This window comes from Nelumbo lutea, chromosome 1, assembly GCF_056320005.1.
Source record: "Nelumbo lutea isolate HS-2025 chromosome 1, American lotus-T2T, whole genome shotgun sequence".
NCBI lineage: Eukaryota > Viridiplantae > Streptophyta > Magnoliopsida > Proteales > Nelumbonaceae > Nelumbo > Nelumbo lutea.
Genome location: NC_142684.1, coordinates 82870095 through 82883723, shown reverse-complemented (window position 1 = coordinate 82883723; position 13629 = coordinate 82870095).

Here is a 13629-nt window from a genome sequence, read left to right as displayed (position 1 = left end):
CTAAGAGTGGGAGAGCCTTTCTCTCAAGCAATTGAACAACTTTCTCCCCTCCTAGAGGCCTCCTTATATAGTTTTTCAAGGGGCTCTTGCCCCTTCTTGAAGCCTCTAGAATGGGGTGTATTACACCCCTCATGAACCTTCTAGAGTGCTCCCTCCTTCTCTTCAAGAAACTCCTAGAAGTTGCCGCCCCTAGCTCCCTTTGGGCTGCTATTTGGGCTACAACTTAGCTTGCTTTTGAGCTCATGTGGGCTACACTCTAGGCTGTTATTTGGGCTAAAAATGGGCCTTCCTTGCTGGGCCGAATTCTCCTCATAGCTAGGCTTTATTTTCTGGGGTTTTCTCAAGGAATTCACTTGCTCTTTTTGGGCCGAAGTGCTCTCTCTTGCTTCCACGACCGGGCTGGACTGAAATTGGTCTTTTTGAACCTTCTTTTCTTGCCTTTTTCCTTCATTCTCTTGGATTGATTATCCCTGAACCTATTCTTAGCATTAAGCTAAATTAAGGCAAAAATTAATAAAACCGGCATAAAAATCCATGCTAAAGTCCTCAAAAATTATAGATAAATTGTAAGTTCATCAAATACCCCCACACTTAAGCTTTTGCTTGTCCTCAAGCAAAGACATCAGCCATAAACTTAACATTCCCCCCTTCTGTTCTCACCATTTACCTGGTGAACTTTTTAAGATAGAAATGCATTGAGTAGTCGGGGAACTTTTGTAAGTGCTCAACTCTTATTCTTGTAAATTACCAATTAAGATATGTATCAGATCCAAGGAAAGGAGAATATGAATTTCATCATAGTCTACCCTTCACTCCTAATTCATATATAAATCAGCTCCTTAATTGTCAAGGTTAATAATCAAATTTCACTAAGTTTCACATCTGTAACTAAATCTCAATGAGAGTTCAACTTTAGAGTGCCCCTTTGAACCTCGGTTGTCACCACAATTACTTATTTCTAAGGGTGAGTGCATTTTATGCTCCATCTCACCTTTTTTTTTTTCGGTGTGAGTGCATTTTATGCTCCATCTCACACTTTTCTCTTCTTTTTTTTTTTTTTTTTTTTTTTTTTTTTTTTCGGTGTGAGTGCATCTTATGCTCCATCTCACACTGGTCACTTGTTTGAGGTAGGTAAATAAGACTCATGTTCTAAGCTGCTAGTTTTACTATTTAGCTCAGAATAGCGGAGTCAATTTGGGCTTTTGTCCTTCTTTTGCAATTATTGAACCTCAAGAATCAACATTTCAGATGTGCACTTAGCTTTCTTGACCATTAACAATGAAATCAAGGGCTTCCATACTCATGAAGGAAGTTAGGGCAAGTCATGCTGAAAAGCATATTCAGCTCCCCTTTTCTCATGCATATATCAAATTGGGTCATTCACAAGAATAAAAACTTAACAAGTACATCAGTCTCCCTCAACTCATTGAGTTCCTTCTTAAAAAAAAAAATCATCAAATAAATAGTAATGAACTTGAGGGGTTCCAATCTTTTTTTTTTTTTTTTTTGTGATGTCATTGCCTGCATATGTGTGTTGGGGTGAATGAGGTGCATGGTTTCAGCCCCCATACCCTAGTCTCAGGCTCACTCCCCCACACTTAAGATGAACATTGTCCTCAATGTTCCTAGTGTTAGGGAGTCACAATAAAACCAACAAGAGAAATTCCAAGTAAAGAGAAGGGTGTATAGAGGACTTCCTGAAGATTAATTTCCAGATATGCAAGAGTTCTTTTGGTGGGAGCCTCTTCTGCTAGAATTTACTTGCAAGAGAGATCAAGAGTTTTGTTCTAACTAAAAATAATTTAAACCAAATAATAAAAAGACTACTATACACAATTCCAAACAATGTAAATAATTTAACCAGTCTATAATACACAACAGAAACTTACAAGGCCAAGAAGTTTGAATTCTATCTAACAAAAAAATAAATAAATAAATAAATTAAAAAAACAAGATCAAAAGCCAATATAAATATTCTTGGAATCTGATATGCAAGTGATAAACAAGTGATTTACAAGATTGAAACTAGCCTAGAAGTCTAAGAGTTCTTGAAATCAGCACACTACCAAAGTTATTTGATTTTTTTTTTTTTTTTTTTTGTTGTAGTGTGCTCAGATCTGCATTAGAATTTCAGCAATGTAAGTGAATGTACGCAGATCTGATCCACACTAATAAATTTGCAAACTAGAAAAACATAGCTCCATTACTGAAACTAAACCAACATTCAAGTGTGAAGTAAATGTTCAATGGAAAAGAGAGCTAGCTAAATCAGCAATGGAGTTTATTACACACTATTCTAAACTTAAATGAACATAAGTAAACAAATCTAAAATCTACTGTAAACAGATCTACAATCATTGCTGAATTTATGATCTTTAAGCTGCTCTTCAAGTTCTAACCAAAAAAAAAAAAAATCAGATTTGAAAACTTAACTTTTGAGAACAGTCACTTACAAAAACTCCAAACCTAATATCAATAAGTAGGTCTAAAATCTGTTGCAGTTAGGTCTGAAATAAGTTTGATCCCAAGAGCTTAAGACTTCTCTTTCAAGTCCCAACTTAAATGTCTTGTATGCCTCAGACCTGAAATCAGATCTGCAATTTTATAATGAAAGCAGCCTTGATTTAGATCTGAATACCATTACATCAAAAATATGAAGCTCTTTTTGGACTTTTCAGGCCTCACAAACATCAGTCCTAATCCAATCCAAACATCAATCCACAGCCAATTCAGATCGGGTGCAAGTGATTTAAAAGATAACAAAACATCAAGTTCACAAAAATTTCAGATCATGTACTTATACTGCCTCAAATTCTCATGCACTTCAGAACTGATTTTACCATTCATGGCTTAAATTTTCATCAATGAGGCAAGTCTGATGCATCAAATTATGAATTGGGTGCTGTCACTACCCAAATTCACATCAAAATAGAGTGGGTTCAGGTCTGAGTTCAGATGAACTCAAATCTGAACCAAGCAGAATGCAGTCCTGCAACCGGCTGAACTCAGATCTGAACTTCAAATCTGAGTTTCAGATTTGAAAACTCACATGCTATTTTTTCATTGTTTTCTTTTTATTTTCTTTATCTTTTTTTTTTTCTTTTTTTTTTTTATAAATCTAAAACAAAATACAGCAATGCAACCAAAATCTTTTTGGATGAGTGCAGGTCTGATTGATGAATGCAATTCAGATCTGAACTCATTTTAAATTTTTTTTTTTTTTTCGGTTGAGTGCTGTAGTTCTGCTATAGTAGATCTGAGTGCCGAATGCAACTCAGATCTGCAACACTCATGATTTTGTGATTTTTTTTCTTTTAGAGGGTAATAACTTCAAGATAGAAAGCAAAACAGGTCTCCTTTTATTAAAATTAAACTGAAACAAGGAAAATAAAGTAATCTACTAAAGAGAAAAGAAGCATAACTACAGCAATACAGTAGTTGCATTCAAAGCGAAAATGAAAAATTAAGCAAATTAAACCAACTATGAATGCAATGCTAAAGAACTACATCTGAAGAACTACATCTACCAGCTACACTAAATCAGCAATCAAATATGAAGTAGATCATCAATGGGAAAGAGAGCTAACTAGATCAGCAGTGGAGTTTCATGCTAATTGCTGTACTGTAGCAGCCCTGCTACAGCTCTGAATGCTAGTGGAATGCACTGCTGCTTTTATTGAATATGTGAGGCATCACAATTATTCAATCCAAACACACATCCTCACCAAATTTAGATTGGGTACAAGTGGGTAAAGCCAAGAATTCAGTCCACCCAGAATTCATAGAATGCTCTGTATCAGTTCAGTCCTCACATCATATCAACTGCATTTCAGATTTGAATTTCTCTCATTCCTTGCTATCCATTCACCCTTGAGGCAGGTTGGATGTATCATAGGGTGGATTGGGGTAGTGATGGCACCCAATTCACCTCAAACTTGCATCGGTTCAGATCTGAGTTCAGAGGAATTCAGATCTGAACTGAGCAGATCTGTAACAGCAGAATTCAGATCTGAACTCAAGTCTGAGTTTGGATCTGAATTCTCAATTGCCTTACCTTCAGTTATTGCTACCAAATTGTTTTTGGGGAATAGCAGAAGTGCCCTAGGGTGAATTGGGGTGGTGATGACACCCAATTCCCCTCAAAATTGCATCAGTTCAGGTCTGAGTTCAGAGGAACTCAGATCTGAACTGTTGCAGATCTGCTGTAGCAGAATTCAGATCTGAACTCAGATCTGAGTTCTGATCCGAATTCTCAATTGCTCCTCTTATTGTTCAAAAGATCTCCCCCTTTTTTCTTTCATTTGTTTTTTTTTTTTTTTTTGTTTTTGTAACGAAAGAAAAGAATAATAAAATCTGAAACACAAGCAACTCTTTTCGGCTGAGGGCTGCAGATCTGAAATCTACTGATCTGAGTGTCGAATGCAACTCAGATCTGCAACACTCATGTTTATGTGAATTTTTTTTTTCTTTATTCTTTTTGAAAGGAACAACACCAAGATTGAATAGAAATCAAATATGCCTTTATTAAAATGAAACTGAAACCAGAAAAAGAGAGTAATCTACTTAAGAAAGAAGAAACATAACTACATGAGTACAGCAGTTGCAGTCCAAGCTGAAATGAAAAAGTTAGCAAATTAACCCAACTATGAATGCAATGCTGAATGAGATCAGATTAAGAATGCTCAATGTTTCCTAATATTGCTTCTCTAAATCCCCGGCAACGGCGCCAAAAACTTGATGTGTGGCTCATTGTGACACTAGCAAGTGCACTAGCCGTTCAAATAATAAAGTAGTGAGTGAAGTATCGTTCCCACGAGGATTTAGGAAACAATTACCAATACTAAATTGAACATTTCTTATCTGACCAACAAATAAATCAAAACTCTAATGAAAGATAAGAAATCCTAAATTAAAATCTATCTAAACCATTGGTCCAATTGCCTTCAATTCAGGTTAGAAGAGTAAGCAGTAAATGTCAATCTCAGAATTCAGCAATCTATCAATTTGGATCATTCGAATGAATCATGATTGAGCCTTGGTTTGATGAAACCCCAAGGTCATGAACAGCCTCTCTCAAGCGCATGTTCATCCTATGCATGAGTGACGGTTCTTCTATCTCTAGCAAGAATCTAATCCCCATGCATGCATTTCTTCAAACACTTCTAAGGCATCAATTCAAAATTGAATTGATCACCAACTGAATTGTGCAAGTTATCTCTAACCTTGCACTCAATTCAGTTCTTGAATAGTAGATCTGAATTCCTAGAGTCTCTCTCAAGCACTCTAGGAATTCCAAGCTGTAGATTAATTCGCCCAATCTGAAATTTGCAGATCTGAATTCTCTTTCAAGCAATTCAGATCTTGCAATCTCAGATCTGAGAATTCAGATCTGAGTTTTGAAGGTTAGTTGGCCGAATTGATCTGCAATCACACCCTTATTCAAGAAACTTCAAGTACAATGCATGATCATTTGAATGAATCAAAAAGAATTAGATTGCTGAACTGAAATTTTACAAGCTGAAATACATCAAGGAAGAATGGAAACAAGGAGAAAGAAGAAAGAACATATAACTAAGAAACTGAATTCAAATCAAAAGAGAATGAAACTACAAATGATTTATTACAAAAAATCTTTGAATCACAATCCCTCAATTCGAACTCACCTTCTTCTTCTAGCTTGCTTGTCTTGAACTTCCTTCAGCCCTTCTTCTTCTTCTTCCTTGCGCCTAGCCTTCTTCTCTTCTCTTCTCTCAAGGTGGCTGAACCTCTAAGAGTGGGAGAGCCTTTCTCTCAAGCAATTGAACAACTTTCTCCCCTCCTAGAGGCCTCCTTATATAGTTTTTCAAGGGGCTCTTGCCCCTTCTTGAAGCCTCTAGAATGGGGTGTATTACACCCCTCATGAACCTTCTAGAGTGCTCCCTCCTTCTCTTCAAGAAACTCCTAGAAGTTGCCGCCCCTAGCTCCCTTTGGGCTGCTATTTGGGCTACAACTTAGCTTGCTTTTGAGCTCATGTGGGCTACACTCTAGGCTGTTATTTGGGCTAAAAATGGGCCTTCCTTGCTGGGCCGAATTCTCCTCATAGCTAGGCTTTATTTTCTGGGGTTTTCTCAAGGAATTCACTTGCTCTTTTTGGGCCGAAGTGCTCTCTCTTGCTTCCACGACCGGGCTGGACTGAAATTGGTCTTTTTGAACCTTCTTTTCTTGCCTTTTTCCTTCATTCTCTTGGATTGATTATCCCTGAACCTATTCTTAGCATTAAGCTAAATTAAGGCAAAAATTAATAAAACCGGCATAAAAATCCATGCTAAAGTCCTCAAAAATTATAGATAAATTGTAAGTTCATCAATGAGAAATTTGATTCTTGCATTTTTATATTTTGGTTTTAAACATAATAGTGTTGATAGATGCATCTAATAAAAATTCACTGAAAATTATGGAGTAATTGTATGCCTTTATGTTGATGATATGCCTATTGTGGGTACAAATATGATTGGCATAAATGAAACTAAAAACTACTTATCCTTTGTCTTCAAGATGAAAGGTTTAGGAGAAGTAGATACCATCTTGGGAATAAAAGTTAAAAAACATAGTAGGGGCTATGCATTATGCCAATCATATTATATTGAGAAAGTACTTGAGAAATTTAAGCATTTAGGGTTTCAAGAATATAGCATGCCATATGATTCTGGTATAAAGCTAGTAGAAAATACTGGTAGAGCAATTGCACAACTTGAGTATGCTAGTGCAGTAAGAAGCTCGATGTATGCTATGTTTTGTACCAGACCTGATATTTCATTTGTAGTATGTAAACTTAGTCGGTTTACAAATAATCCCGTTGTAGAGCACTGGAAGGCAATTGTGAGAGTTCTTGGGTATCTCAAGAGAACCTTGAAATTTGGCTTGTTTTACTGTGATTATCTAGTTGTACTAGAAGGGTACACTGATGCAAGTTGGATTACCAGTAATGAAAATAACAAGTTCACCCCTGGATTGATTTTCGTCCTTGGTGGGGGTGCGATCTCTTGAACATCCAAGAGACAAACTTGTATATCTCACTTGACCATGGAATCTGAATCCATAGCCTTAGCGGCTGCGAGAAAATTGGCTGAATGGATTATAAATTTATTATTGGATTTAAAACTTTGGCCTAGTCCTACACCTCCAATTTCTATTTACTGTGATAGTGAGGTAATTCTGTCAAGAGCCTACGGTGGTACCTACAATGGTAAGTCCAGACATATAAGTCTGAGACATTAATTTGTTAGGCAATTAATTCAAGATAGAGTCATCACTATAACCCATGTGAGGTCAAGTAAAAATTTGGTTGATCCTCTTACAAAGGGCTCGGCTAGAGAATTAGTAAGAATGACAACCAAAGAGATGAGATTAAAACTCTTTATTGAGTCACCTGTAATGGTAATCCATCCTGAACTGAAAAACCATCAGTATTGAGTTTATTGGGTAACAACAAGTTACAGCAATGTGACTGCTAGCACTGATATTGAGAAACTTTCCATCACAACATAAATAGTGCTATCCGTTATAATGAGAGGTTGAGTTAAACTCTTAATGAAGTTCTGAAGTCAAATAATGGAACACATAGTGGAGTTCCACCTATGTGAATATAGAAGTGGTGCCTCTTTTCATGAGAGTTTGGGTTTGCTCTTTGGGTTGTTCATGATACTAAGAAAAAAGCACATGGTCATAATAATGTTGAGCAAAACTTGAAACTCTTGCAGAGACTGGACATTATTGTGTGTGTCTGTCTCTGGTCTGTCTTGAGAGTAATTGGTTTAAGGCCTTATCTCCAATAACTTTGACAATGCTCTGAGATATCTATACTAACAAAAAGTTTAAGTTGATAAACACCTTTTGTATGCATAACTGTGTCATAGTAGTTTGGATTGAGAGAGAACTATGTAATTAATCAATCAATGTGGGGGATTGTTGGATTTTGATCTCATAAGAAATTAAATCCAATGGGTTTGATTGGTTAATTACATGAGAAATTGCACCTATACACATGATTGAAAAATTAGCTTTTCTCTTACAAAACCCAGTTTTGAACTTGTCCCACATTAGAAAATTATAAACTTTGTTTTTAGCATTTTAATAAGAGTTGATTTACACTCCTTAGAAATAGTAGAGGAGAGTGTGGGGGTTTGATACCGCGCAACGCGTGCGCACACGTGTGTGCAACGCAATAAGGCGCTTTGGAGGCGCACTTTACTCGCACCTGCGTGGCTCTGATACCACTGAAGGGATGAGAGATCTATCATATGAACGCCCAAAGAATGTGGAATAAGGGGGCGAATTTCAAAAAAAAATTCTCTCCCTTCAATAAGGAATCGCCTTCCCAATTAAGAAAATCATATTTTCAATGATCATTCTTGAACCATAAATTGAAAGTGTTCACGCCCAAAGAAGGATCCAAAGACTACTCCCACTAAAGATGGCACAGTGTAGGATGGAGCAGAATCAACAGTGTTCTTCTCAAAAAACTCTATCCACCGCAAGAATCAGCAGGATGGCACGTGAGCACTGCTTCCTATCAATTCTTTCTTAAAGAACTAATGTCAAGATCGAATCTTGACTTCTCTCACAACTAGAGATCGAACTGGCAGACAGGGGCGGCAGGAACAGGGAGGTAGCAAGGAAGAATTCTAGGTTGGCTTAAGTATGTTTTTCACAGCAGCCCAGTGCTCCTGCCCTAGGTTGGCTTGAAATCTGTTTACTACACTCACTGCCTGAGCAATGTTAGGACAAGTGCACATCATTGCATACATTGATGCTTCCTACAGTAGAGGCATAGGGAACGTCTTTCATGCCATCAATCTCCTCAAAAGTCTTGGGAGACATCTTCTTGGAGAGAGTGACTCCTGCCTGAAAGGAACATTTCCTTTATTGGAGTTTTTCCATGTTGTATCTTTTGACTATTTTGTCAATGTAAACAGATTGAGATAATCCTATTATCCACTTTGATCTATCTCTATTGAGTCGAAGACTTAATATATAGGAGGCTACTCCAAGATCTTTCATGGAGAATTGTTGTGAAAGCCAAACTTTCACCGTAGTTAACATTCCTACATCATTCCTAATGAGTAGAATGTCATCTACATACAGAACCAAGATGGTAACCTTATCTCCACTGTACTTCCTGTAGACACAAGGTTCATCTGGATTCTGCTTGAAATCAAACGATTTGACAGCAACGTCAAAACATATGTTCGAACTTTTAGAAACTTGCTTAAGTCCATAAATGGATCTATTAAGTTTACATACCATGTTTTCCTAACCTGCAGCAATGAAGCCTTGCGGTTGCTGCATATAAATATTTTCAGTAAGATCTCCATTCAGGAATGTAGTTTTGACATCCATCTGCCAAATTTCATAATCATGGTATGCTGCTACAACTAGTAGAATCCTAGTGGATTTAAGCATGGCCACAGGCGAAAAGGTTTCCTCATAATCGATGTCCTCTATCTAAATGTACCATTTTGCCACTAGACGAGTTTGAAGGTCTCAACCCTACCATCGGGGCCCTTCTTCCTCTTATAAATCCATTTGCAACCGATTGCTTTTACCCCAAAGGGTGGATCTACTAGAGTCCAGACTCCATTGGTCTCCATTGAGTCCATCTATGCTCTCATGGCCTCCACCAACTTCTGGGAATCTATGTTCAACATAACTTCCGCGTAAGTCACGGGATCCTCCTCACTAATCAAGGTTTCCACCAGGTAACTATACTGGTCATAACCATATCGGATTGGTGGCATGGATACCCGAGTGGATCTTCTAGGTTGGTCACTACCTAGAACTTGTGGGAAATCTCCTACTACTCCTGAGCTCTCCTCATCAAGAACAACTTCCTGACGATGGGTGTCCAGGATGTAATCGGTTTTCAAGAATTATGCATTTCGACTGTAGAACACTTTTTGCTCACTTGGGTCATAGAATAGGTAACCTACAGAGCCTTTTGGGTAGCCAAAAATAAGCAACAATTGGTCTTGGATTCCAACTCGTCTACACTCGTTCTTTTAACGCATGCTGGACAACTCCAAATCTTCAAGTGTCTGACACTTGGTTCTTTCCGGTCCAAAGTTCATATGGAGTATTCGGAACCGATTTGGTTGGAACTCTGAGTGTATGAGAAGCGACCAGACCATATCAATTAAGGTCCTATTCCTCATCTCTGAAACACTGTTAAGTTGTGGTGTAGCAGGAGGAGTTAATTGTGATACTATCCCATTTTCTTTTTTCCTGAATTCATCAGAGAGATACTCACCACCTCGATCAGATTGAAGGGCTTTAATTTCTCTCCCTAACTATTTCTCGACCTCTTGTCTAAACTCTTTGAACTTTTCAAAGGATTCAGACTTGTGTCTCATTAGGTACACGTAGCCATATCGTGAAAAATCATCTGTGAAGGTGATGAAATACACATGTTGATTCCGTGTCCTAACACTCAGGGGACCACATACATCAGTATGTATTAGGCAAGTGTGCCTGTACATCTTTCAGGCTTACCATTAAATGGTCATTTCGTCATCTTGCCTTGTAGGCAAGGCTCATAGGTGGGAAGATCTTCTATAGTTAGAAAATCCAAAGGACTATCCTTTACCAACCTTGTGATTCGGTCAACACCGATGTGGCCAAGTCAGTAATGCCACTGACATGTGGGATTAACTATATCACCGTTCTCTAGTTCCCCGTATGTGATGAGTCTCTTATTTCTTTTAATAGTAATCGTATTACTAAAGAAGACAAAATAACTATCTGCACACAGTTTTGAGGCAGAAATCAAAATTCTCCTTAAATTTTGTACATAAAGACAATCTCTCAGTACAATAGTTCATTCTCTAAAAGTAACTCCATTGTTCCTATGGCCACGGCTACAACAGTTGCAGTAGTCCCCAAGTAGAGTGTGGCTTCTCCTTCACTCAGCCTTCTGCTTACCTTGAACCCCTACAGTGAGTTATACGCATGAGTCGAAGCCCCAGAGTCAATACACTAGGACGCAGAAGCTACCAACAGATTGGTTTCTATAACACAAGTTTCAAAATTACCTTTTTTGGATTCTAGGTAGGCAGGACAGTTCCTTTTCTAGTGGCCGGTCTTCTTGCAGAAGTGACAGGCATCCAATGCTTTGTTTTTCTTCTGCTTCTTGCCCTTAGTGGCTTTCTTCTGAAGCATCTTTGCCTTCCTCCTTCTCTTGCCTGTCTTGCTAGTTTCAACAAGCATAGCTACAGGCTCATCCTTTATAATCAGTTCTTCAGCTCTTTGCAATATATTGCTGAGCTTGTTAATGTTAATGTTCATAATGAATGGATTAAAGAAGGAGGCAAAGAATTAAGGATAGCATCTATCTGGGTTGCAAGGTCCAGCCCAGATCCAAGAGCCTCCATTCATTGATGTATCCCATCATTCGAAGACAATGGTCGTGAATTTGTTGGCCCTTGGTCATTTGTGCGGTCATTAACTGTTTCAAGACCTTTTGTCAAATAGAATGATTCTACTCTTCATACATCATTCTGAGACAGCCCAATATGTCCTTGGCAAATTTGACCTAATCGAACTGCCTCTGTATTGGGTTATCCAAAGAGGCAATGATGTAACACCGGGCAAGGGAGTTTTTCTCCTCCCATTCCTGATAGTCTCTCCTTCGGGCCTCAGAAGCCCTATCTCTCGGACGCTCTGGGGCAGGATTCTTTGCCACTTTGTATAACTTTTCAGAAGCTAGGACCAGCATAAGGTTCCTGTACTAATCGGCATAGTTTGGGCCCTTCAACTTATTGTCATCAAGTAGTTTTGCAAATGATCCATTTGTCATTTTCTGATAAAAGAGCAAACATCAATCCACAACCATATTTGATTCATGTTCATTTCATAGATATGGATTTTAATCTACGTTCCATTTTCATTTATTCATCTCTGAGATTTCCCTCCTTTCTCAGTGACGGAGACTACAGGTTGTCTTTGGAAATGTGGGAAATCACATAGGGTGCATGGAGCCAACTGTTTCAGCTGCATAATCCCACCACCTTTCTGTGAAGAATCATATCCACTCATCAAATGGGTTTTCCCTTTTGGCCACTGTCAGACAAGGTTCAAAGCCGTTTTCAGGTAAACCTTTCTGTCCAGTGAGTGCTTACCCATCATATTTGTGAACGCCAAGGTACCGTGAGAGAATTCCCATTTTCTGGTGAAGCCCCTCCCACATCGGTCTATGACGCCCCTATCATCTTATGAAACACTCAGACAAGCTCGACAGCAAATGGATAGCCCATTTTCTGGTGCGTTTCCTCATTACTGAAGGACTCATCCTCATGCTAATGATGGAAGGCCTTTAGAGAGTTCATCATATGAATCTCCCTATCACATGCACTCATATTAGCTGGAGGGAACAGTTAATTACGCCCTAGTTTGATCTAGGTCAAACCAAAGTGGCTCCCACTGACTTTCATAAAGTCAAATTTCAGTGGGCCTAAATCGACTAGGGTTCTGCACGTAACCTCTTGATGAGGTGTGGAGCCCCCCACTAAGGGAGGTCATCCAATGACCAAAAGGGACACCATGGCAATGATGTTCATTTAGCCATGGTGTGCGCAAGAGCCACTTGTCGATTGAGCATGGGCCAAGCATTTATGGCTCATGTACATAGCACATCACACATCCATACATCTCATGCAGGGATAAATTGATCCAATCAATTAATCATCTGTAAGGCCCATTTGGAACCCATTTTAAATCCATAATATTAACCATTAATATTATCTAGGTATATGGGTCGAATGGTTCAGCCCATATAGCTTTATGTGCTAAGTGGACTTTTAGCAATTTTAACTATTTAAAATTGGGCCTTTACAGGTTGGGATGAATTAACCATTTAAATAAATATCAATCCTCAGGCCCATTAGTGGGAAAATTAGGGCTGACTTTCAGCCTTAATTAAACCCTAGATTCGGCCCAAACGGTTTGAACCAATCTTGGTTTGAATGGGTCTAGGGTTTGATATTTAATTAAATTTTTAATTCAAGAAAATAATATGAAATTAAATACTGATAAAAGAAAAACAAGAATCAATCAAACAGGGCTGTTCGCACAATCCATCCTGCAAAACAGATGTTAAATCACAGTTTGCAGTTTCTTAAACTATAAATCGCAGATTACAATTCTCTCATCTGCGAAATCTCCTTCTCTGCGAAATCTCCTTTTCTGCACCGCCATCTTCAATCCAAAAATAAAATAAATAGAAGTCCTCAATCTAAAAAATAAAAAAAAAAAATATTTTATAGACCAAATGTAATAAAGCAATCCAAAAACTACAAAATCGCAGGTTCCTTGTGCAAATCAAGATTTCGATCTCCTCTTGTACGAACAACCCATAAATCAAGAAAATCATAAAGAATAGTTCTAAATAATAATCAGATTTATATAAAATTAATTTCAGATTATTCGCCCATTAATTTTGGGAACAAATTTCCCAAAACCCATATCTGCGCAAATCGGGTAGAACGCCTTCTGCCCATTTGCGTAGGTTCAGATCTGAAACAAATTGGTTCAAGATTTGAACCATAACTCTGATACCACTGAAGGGATGAGAGATCCATCGTATGGACGCCCAAAGAA